The sequence below is a fragment of the Varroa destructor genome, unplaced genomic scaffold (genome assembly GCF_002443255.2).
Source record: "Varroa destructor unplaced genomic scaffold, Vdes_3.0 BEIS01000002.1, whole genome shotgun sequence".
Lineage (NCBI taxonomy): Eukaryota > Metazoa > Arthropoda > Arachnida > Mesostigmata > Varroidae > Varroa > Varroa destructor.
Window position 1 is genome coordinate 59,705,841 of NW_019211455.1, and position 9,812 is coordinate 59,715,652.

The following is a 9,812-nucleotide window of genomic DNA, read 5'->3' on the forward strand; positions in this document are numbered from 1 at the left end:
TGCATTTATCGGAAACTACACGAATTGCATTAGCCTTATTGACATCTTAGGAAACACTCGAACCTATCGAAAGAATATTTTGCACTGGCACACCATAGAAATAGACTGGGTTCAAACAGTTAAAATCTCAGAAAATCGTGCTTTCGTTGTGTACCCTATAAGTTTATTGTCGTCTAGAAAGGGTTTTACTTAGAAATAAATGTTATTAATTCAGTAGAAAAACAGCATGAGGGTTGCAAGCACTCACGTTGAAATGAATGATTCGACGATTTCCTGGTACTAATATTAAACGCATTATATTCCATTGCGATGGTTTACCTAATGTAGTAGAAAACCACAGAACACGGATGCCTAAAAAATTCCGGAAGTACAACTTATCTATGACGACCGATTATAAATACATAGTTGAAAAACACGTGACATCTGTAAACTGGAATCTTTTGCTGAATTTAGTTTGTTTGAGAGATGACCTCTTCCGATCGTAAGTAAGACGTGGCAAAATAATGGTAAGAATATGTTTATCCTTAAGGCATATAAAATGTCCTAATACAGTTACAGGAAAAAACATTGTTTGAGATTATACCGTTACGAAAAAAAAACTTCGTTTGGTTTTCGTGAGCGCATCATAGATAGTAGTAGCCTCTGAGGATTTTTTCAGCAGCTAAAAATGATTAGATGACTAAAATTGTCTCACTTGTGAGCTTCTTTAATTGTAAACACACAGTTTTGAATCCAGTTCGGCAAAATGGTAAGCCCATGTTGCTGCCGTACCATACCCAAGATCAGTGTCTTCTATGTACAATGTTTAGAGAAACCGTAATTTTGTTCTATTTCACTTCATAGTAATTGTATTTCTGTGCTATACATGTGTTCTCTTGTTTAAGACCTAACTTAGCACCATAAATTCTTATTTTGGGAAAATAATGAAGTGGTAACCAGTGCTTGCCATTTCCTTAATGATGCCAACCTATTAATTTTTTTTATCAGTGTGTCATGCAGAAAGGGGACCACGATCAAACTGAAGCTGCTTCAGGTCCTCACCGAAACTTGCGCAGAGCAAGCTTGCGTTGCGGAATATTTGCATTCGATTTCGAATATTATGTGTTATGTTTCCTGTAATCAGATGCTGGTTATACAGTCTGCTGCATCAGTTGAATATGGACCAATAATGCCTGCGCCTTTTACTGACGAAGACTAATTAATTGTCGCCAATCTTTTTGATGTTCATTATTAAAAGTTGTACGTAGACAATGTCCACTAAGCGAGTCACTCGTTTACGCTTTTATACAGCGCTTTCGTCAGCATATTATTGAATATATATGTGCATTATAGCCGACAATGATCTGGATTGGTGGCTATTAATAAGAGTGCATCATACAAATAGGATACTACGGCGAGGTGGTCTTAAGATGAAGAAAATGTGCGAGCCTTGAAAACCTTGTGGGTTTCCTGTAATTTGCAGCTATTTTTTCATAAACATGCGTGGAGAAGACTTAAGTACTCTATCTGATGCCATACATGATTGGTCGATTACAATTCAGTAAAGAGGGGGAGAGATACCAAGTGTTGTATCATGCTGAATAGGGTTATGTTGTAAAGAAGCTACAACAGATATTTGGCAACAGTCGTCGTTGCTTACTAGTTCTTTCCACGACGGTTCTGTTATGTGTAATTTACGATTTTGAGTGCATAATCAGTACAACCTTTGGTGCACATTAATACATCTCTTGATGTAACTAGCTTTAGAACTAACATTTGGGCAATAAAGTTCATCAAAGGTTTGTAAAACTTCACTCTAATCGTAAGCTGTGTTTGATATGTCAAAGAGTTATTTTGCTTTATCTTAGATAAGGTGCTATCGTTAACAAAGCACAATATTTTATATCATATATAGTAATCACCTTATGAACTCGCGCACAGCGCTTATAGGGCACAGCGTCAAGTGTTCCAATTAAGTTTGCCCTCATACTAATTGTGGGGCATAGACGTCGCAATTTTTTTATAAAGTCGTTTCACCCAAATGCATAGTATATATGACATCACGTATATTAAGTTATGTAATATGACGAACTGGTACTATTCAATATACAAGAAACTGAAGCCGTTTGCTATGGATTTTTAAAATGTTTTTTGTATTATTTTACGTAACAACGCCTTTCTATCTTCAACTGACTTGTACCTGCCCTTTTTAATTAACTCTTTGTGAGCAGTTTTACTTTGCATCGAGTTTCACATCACGTCAGACTATCCACATCTAATTTTATGTCTTTCACTGAATAAAATTTCAAGCGTCAAAAATTGGTAACTGTTATAAAACTATAGCCTCTGCAAGTAATAAATAAGAAGATTCCTTTTTATGATCAGCTGAAGATCACCTAGATACACTAAAAAAATTATTAAGATACTTAGGGAATAAACTATTTGGGCTATTTATAAATATTAATATTTAAATGTACCATCATCCTTTATTTGCACATTGACAAGGCAACTTGTCTTTAAATAATGTAAACATTTTAAAATAAAATCAAAATAGTTGATAGAAATAAAAATGCAATACATAGCACAAAACGACTAAGTTGCTCCTCCCTGCGCCACGCTATTCAAAAAAGGCGTCCTTGAACGTAAGCGTGCGTAACATTGTCCACAGGGAGCTCTGCAGCGCGCACAAGTGCAACTTTAGTTTAACTTATGTCACACACAACGTACGGTTTAGCCAACTACCACATGTCAGTTCTTGCTTTGGGCTTCATTATGTTTCGTACATTAAAGTGCCAGTCACAAAGAATTTTGGGTATACTTTAGCCATCCGTTTCTCCCGTTGTCGGATGAATTTCAGGTAGACGGGTGTTTTTGATAGGCCAGATTGTCGGTGGAGATCCTCAACAAATAGCGGCGTATCCGGACAAATGCATGTAGCAGTTATGGCAGGATATATGCAGACTTAGTGTTTTTTCGGGAGAAGCAGACTTCACCAGGTCTAGGGTACGCATTTTGGCTATGTTAAAATTCTCTCCGATGAGTTTGGTGCTGCATTACGCTATCGCTTCGCGCTCAGTATCGAAGAGACGTATTGCCGTACTCAGGAACAAGTACGATGGCTCTTCTTATGACGGCGTTTGCTACGCATTTTGTTACGTGGTAGGTAAATTTTGTAGTACGATGGGGTTAAGCCTCGATAGCAAAAACGCTTTACGTATTCCAGAAGCAAAAAATATAACCGGAGAGTGTTATTTCTTGCTACAAGCTTTTCAAAGCTTTGTGATATCAATTTTGCCCGAGTTGAGTTCTAGGCTGGCATCATTTATGTACTATAGAAGACGGGCCAATGTCTGCTGAACCTCGAAGCGACGTGTTCCTTAGATTGCTATATTACTACTTAAAGTAAAACATTTGCTGCCATAAGCTCTTGTCTACTGATTAGGTATAGGAGATCATTTAAGATGATTAAGGAAAGTGAGAAGCTGATGTTGTTACCCTGAAAGACCCTATCGCCTGTTGTAAGGGGTCCGGTTCCACACGCCATTTTGTGTAATAATAGGGTTCTCCTACACAGGCGAAGCGATGAGTTGGATGAGCTTATACGGAATACTTGCTTTGGCAAGCTTAAACAAAATCTGATCCTTCGGTGTTTTGACCAATGCGGCTTCGTACGGTATCCTCCCGTCAAATAAATAGACGTTGAAAAAAGCAGTGCAACATGACTGGCATCACCGCCTTCTGTGTTCCGCCTCGACTTAATCTAGACCAGCCGTTTTAGCTGCTGGGGCGGTGTTACTACCTCACCGACAGTGATATCGGCGGCTATTGCAGTTTCTATTATCTGTCTGTTCGTTCCATACCGCATTACACGAGAGTGGCTCTTTCGGCACGGTATTCCTGGATGCGTACATCTGTCGCACATGAGCATTCAAGATATCTCATATAATGAGGCACGGAGCAAATCTAGACATAAACGTGCCTATAGAAACTCAACTTTGACTACATATTTGTGTTTTCTTAACATTTTTGGTTTCCTATAGCCGACTGTGAATGCTGGGTTCACAAATATACGGTGAGAGTTATGTTAGACCATTGTATTGACCGTTCCAATCTACGGTGTCTGTATCTTAAGGCTATTTCCGAGCTTGTTTTGTTTGATATTTGAGAACAGCGGTGCGAGTTTAACTACAATTGAACTATGCCAAACCCCAATACTATTCAAAAACAACAAACATAAAAGCAAAAACAATAAAAAAGACACTTTACATCAAATTTAGGCTGAACGTCGCAATCGAGAGAGGTAAATCCAAGGACGTATTACTTTTACTCTGTTGGCTGAAATATCCCGGTTTTTAAGCGTCGATTGTCTAATGCAGAAAATTTTCTTACTCGGTTAAACAAGCTTTTGAGCGCGCGAGGAGCGGGCGAATTCAAAAATCCTATGCAAGTTTTTGCACTTCTGTATATTGTAAAACAGGCGAGTGATGGTGTGGATATAATTTAAAGAATTGAAATCCTGGCTGGCAAGGGATGCTGCACAGAATAAAAAATAAAGCCGGTGTAGCACTGATCATGTAAATCAAATGAATGATTATTATTTTGTAATTGAACTATGAAGGGTAAAGAAGTTCGATCTCTCAATTCTAACAGTAAATTAAGAAATATGATTCTGCAATAATGTGCCTTTACGAAATCTAAATTTCGTATGGCCCAACGAACCCTATATGGATGTCTTTCGCCTGCCGCGCCTGGTAGGATCAAAATAACACACATTTGTGACGAAATACGAAATCTACTTGGGTGTGTGTGGACTAGGCTTTTAGAAGTTCTATACGGATGCCAGAACTTTTCCCCGTGCGCTACTTAAGGCGGTACATACATGCATTTTGTTATGACCATTATGTAGACTGTACCACACCTTAAAGGATTTTACGGCGCTATTATTTTGGGATACTTAATGCGCGGCATACTGATTGGGGCAGGCTTTAAACGCTATCCTCGAAAGTTTTGCGCCAATAAGAGAGAGCCAACTATGTTTAGTGACGCATGCGTTCAGTGGGTACGCAAGACTTTACCTATATCGGAGGTACGCGTAGTCGTTTGATTCTTTGGCAGAATAACGCCCGCACGAGGGCGAACCGTCAACGAATTCAGGCTTGGCACAATGGAAACCAGAACTTTTCACTGCTTACTCGGAATGAGCACAAACTTTCTGGGCGCCTTGTTAAAAGTGATCAGGCCCATTCGTCTCAGAACACCCTAGATTACGGCGAGTTTCCTGAGGCTTTCGTCTTCTCACTTGTGCCAATTGAGATTAACTCTGGAGAACTTTTCAGGTAGTATATTGCAATGTGTATTTTATAATACGTATACTATAACATATGCTCTACAATCGCGCATACTTTGTAGCTGTGTTAATTTATGATAGATTGAGTTTATCCGCGTCTTTTAAAAATGGTTAAAAAATTGAGTTTGAAGTAATCAATCCACTAAAGGCAAATGTTTGAAACCTCCGATTAATTGCAAGCTTGGCCTAATCACTGAAGCTCTGTATATGTACTTGTGCCGAAAATCGTTTATCCACTATGAACATTGCTTGAAATCGAACCTTTATTAGGAAACACACCAATGTATTTTCGTTCTACTAATGTACCTGTAGGCGAACACATGAATTAGTAAAACAAAAATCTTGCGCTAAAAACTTCATCAGCAACTAAAATAGCACAATGAATTGTTGATATACATATAATGGCAATATCTGTGTTTAACAATAAATATAAAAAACTCGAATATGTTTATTTGGTATCATTAAGTTTGTTTTTGAATGTCGGCATTTTAAACATGCTTTGCGTCTAAGTTTTACGTGACATAGCCTGGTGAGGAACAGTTGCGTTTTTATTGTACATAGATAATTATTCATTTTGACATTGTCGCAGGAAGGCTTAACCAAATTTAAAGAGATGGCGGCTTATAATATTAACAGGTAAAAATGAAAGAAACGATAGGTATCGCAAACATTTTTAAAAAGCTATATCTTGGTTTTTTCTACTTGGGACGGACTACCCGATGAGTAGCGAAAGAGGAAGCTGGAGTAAGGCGTGTGGTAAGAAAGCATGTTCAAGTAAGTTAAGGTTCAGAATAAGAACAAGGTAGGAAGTGATGGCAGCAAACGCTTATAAATTCTAGTATTGCACTTAATCTTAGAGGGTGTACATCCAGCAATTTTTCTATTCCATTAAAATTGAACTCCATTCTTAATTACTAATATATTCGCCATCAGACTCCCTTTTTGGTCTCTTGACACGCCTTTTTTTTATAATAATGGCCACTATCCAGAAATTTATTATAATGGATATATTAATATACAATTTAGAATTTCTAAGGCTTAAAACTAACATTTTTATTTGGCTTTAGGACCAGCGTACCATTGCAAACAGTGGCATTTTTGTAACCTACTATTGTTATTATAATCCTTAGGGTCATCAATCATGGTATGAACTGATCATACGAGGCTTCATTAGATTTGAATGAAAACTAAGCCCACAACGAGATATCAGCGCCCTTGTAATGCTGCAGGTGATTACACCTTGTCACACTAAAAGTATCTACAGCTCCAAAAACATCATATCAAAATGCATTCATCTTTAGTCTTTCCCTACCTGGCATATACACTAAATTGAAGAAATATCGCTCAAAAGCTTTAGCGGAGACCTGGAAATTGAGATTTAGGAACTAAGAGCTCTCGGAATTTCGGGATTTTGCAAATTAAGAATTAACATGTTTAGCCACTCAACCAATTTTTTGAAGTATGCTGCTATACGAATTTATGTTTAACACAACTTATCTGAATTGCAAATGTTTGATTCTTTGCATAAAGTTACATAAAGCTCTTATAACGCCAAAATTCACCTACTGCTATGGCATACAAATATACTTTGACGATCACCGAATAGTAACAAGTTTTTTGAAGTGGTTGCCAACGAAATTAGCTATAACTCAAGTAGTCTCGCCCAGTCTCAACTTAGAATCAAAGGGTGCTACTCCAAAGTGTGATTTCAAGTGTAAATTTATTCATATGGATAACTCGTTATTTAAAGCTTCACTCAATTTCATTATTCAAATTTTGCTGCACCTATAAACGTAAACTTTACCTCTCGCCGTACATGAGAGGCCAGCCTGAAACCTCAGGTTTCCTAAATATCATCACTTTAACTGCCTGATCTATTTACTTCACCATAAACCTATTTAACTAATTACGAAGTATTTTGGTGGAACCAGAATACAACCTTCTATAGAAAAAATGTAAAAAAGTGAAAATTGTATTTTGAAACCTAAATTCTTATGCATGTGGTAAAGTTCGTAGAAAGGCCACAGAATCTTTAGTAGTTTTTAACAATGGTCTAACAAATCGTCAAAAAATGACAAGCTTGCCAAAATTAACATTATGTTCTGTGACCATAGGAAACTTCTCGGGAAAAATCGCGCGCGCAATAGAAACTTTACCGGCCCACAAAAAATCGCTTAAAGCAAAGAAACGAAGGCATAGACATTTACTGGTAAATTATGTATATATATATAAATATATATCGAAAAAATATTGACTCCTTTTCTAGCTAGGTCGTCGCCACTTCACGTATCTCAGGTAATATGAACGGTATCGTGTCGGAGTTGATGCCATTTAAAAGTTGCGGTTCGCCAGCGGTAGATGGGCTAAAATTGTTCAATTTTTTTAATTTAGATTTTAGATATAACGTCTTGAATATGAGTGAAATTTCTGCAGAAATTAGCTTTATTTTACAGCTGCATTACAATAAGCGCACAAATGCCGTTCAGCTCTATACAAGAAATTGTGCTGTTCTTAGTTAAGATGCTTTATCGAATAAAATGGCCCAATGATAGTTCTTTCTGAGAACTTCGATGTAAATGGTGTTCCTCGTAGTGGTTGACAAATAGTGGTTGACAAATTACGAAAAGAGTTGATGAAATTATTGCAAAAGTTAAACCGACGCGTGATATAATTAGGAAACTTAATATTTAGTTTTAAGTCATTTGAAAGAAGTCAGTTACAAAAAAAGTTTGAATTGAGGAAAACAACTTTATTTGATCGTAGTTCTATCTGTGAAACTCTGCAAAAAAGCCACGAAGTGGAACCATTTCTAGAATGGTTGACCACGGGTAATCAGACCTAAGCGAAACACCTACGCATTAATATGCAAATAGAAAATAAGGAAATATGCATCACAATCTAAAATGATGTCAAAGAAAGTAATGCTGTGTATTTGGTGGGATTAAGAAAAAACCATGCATTATGAGTTGGTGCCGCCTGGAAAACGATTGTTTTGGACCTCTACTACTAACTAACAAGATTAAAATGACCCATTGAAATCGACTGGAACTGGTGGACAGAAAAGGCGTTCTCTTTCAATATTGCAATGCCAGATCACATCTATCTTTAGCTATCTGGCAAAAATTAAGAGAAATTAGATAGAAGATATGAATGCGTCCGCCATACGGCCTGCACGTTGCACCATTTTGTTATTACCCACTCCGGTCTTTACAGAACTTCTTTAATGGTATTAATTTGGTTTGAATGGACATTTGTTAAGATTACTTGCCACAATTTTTTGCACAGAAATCACAGAAGCTATTCAGTGACGTCATAATCGTGTTACAGAGAAGTTGGTAAACCGTTATCAATCAAAATGGAGTACAGCTCGTTTAGTAATATCACATTGAAATATAAATAATATTTGTTGTAATTGTGAGTTGACTGTCAGTACTTTTTCAACATTTTTTGTATACATCCGATATCGTGAAAGCCAAACAGCTTCCTACGGATGGTGCTAAACCAAAAGATCTTCATTCCTTTGTTATCTTTGCCGTTTACTATGATTAGACTGTTCCAATCTTCCATTTAACGAACAAATTTTTATTGCAGAAGTCAATCGTAAAGATTACCGTTGGCTTGCCCAAGGTGCAAAGAACATCTATATCGTAAAACTGATCCCCTAAGGTTAAGGTAATCAACTTCCAACTCGATCGCTACAAATCTGTGGATTGTTTTTAATGCATTATATATCCTGAAAATGTTAGAGGTGCACAGGTGTTGGCATTGAGTAATTGAGAAATGGTTTCTTAGTTCCAAGCGCTACCTTCTGAAGCCAAAATTTGGCTCAGTTAGAGAGTAACATTTTTCATTGAGTTGTATACTTACAACAGGCGTTCACAAACGGATCAGGTATATGCCAAAGTAAATATAGTAATCATCCTTTTAAAAAATTATATTTATAGGATTCAATATGCACAAGAAATATGCCTTTTGTGATATTTGGGAGCAGCTAAAGAGCAGGCACAGGAGATACTCTGATCTATGAAAAATGCCCTTAGGCAGAAAGACGGGCCTGCTGCTTCTGGGTTCCTGTCTATCCATGTACTTTGGTCTGAAAAGTGTTTCCATCAGATGAAACGGCGTACCGGAAAAACCGAAGGAAGTTGCAGCAAAGACGGAGGCGGCGACAGTAGCGACGAAGCCGAAAAGACCTATGGAGTCGTTGTTGCCTAAGGGGATGAGCTCCATTGACTCTGAATTGCAAGATCCTTCAGTTCAATGTTGGAAAAGTTGACTGACGCTTCAACGACCTTGGAAGACGTCAAATAAACTGTTTGAAGCGCTGAATCAGTCGTTGGTCTCTAATAGCCTTCAGGGGTTAACTGATGGGCTTTCACAAATTGTTTCTCGTTACATAACGCGTGGCCTGCTTGCAGCCAAAGCTAGCTATCTGAATATTTCTAATTCATTGAATCAAACTTAACAAATCTATATAAGCTTGCGG

The 9,812-nt window shown here is 37.4% G+C and overlaps 1 long non-coding RNA gene across 1 annotated transcript; it reads left to right on the forward strand.

The window, feature by feature from the left end:
• Positions 1–2,841: 2,841 nt before the first annotated feature.
• Positions 2,842–9,587, forward strand: LOC147758087 (uncharacterized). The gene is made up of 3 exons (XR_015322029.1): positions 2,842–2,982; positions 8,918–8,998; positions 9,271–9,587. It is a non-coding gene; the product is annotated as an uncharacterized LOC147758087 (long non-coding RNA).
• Positions 9,588–9,812: the final 225 nt, after the last annotated feature.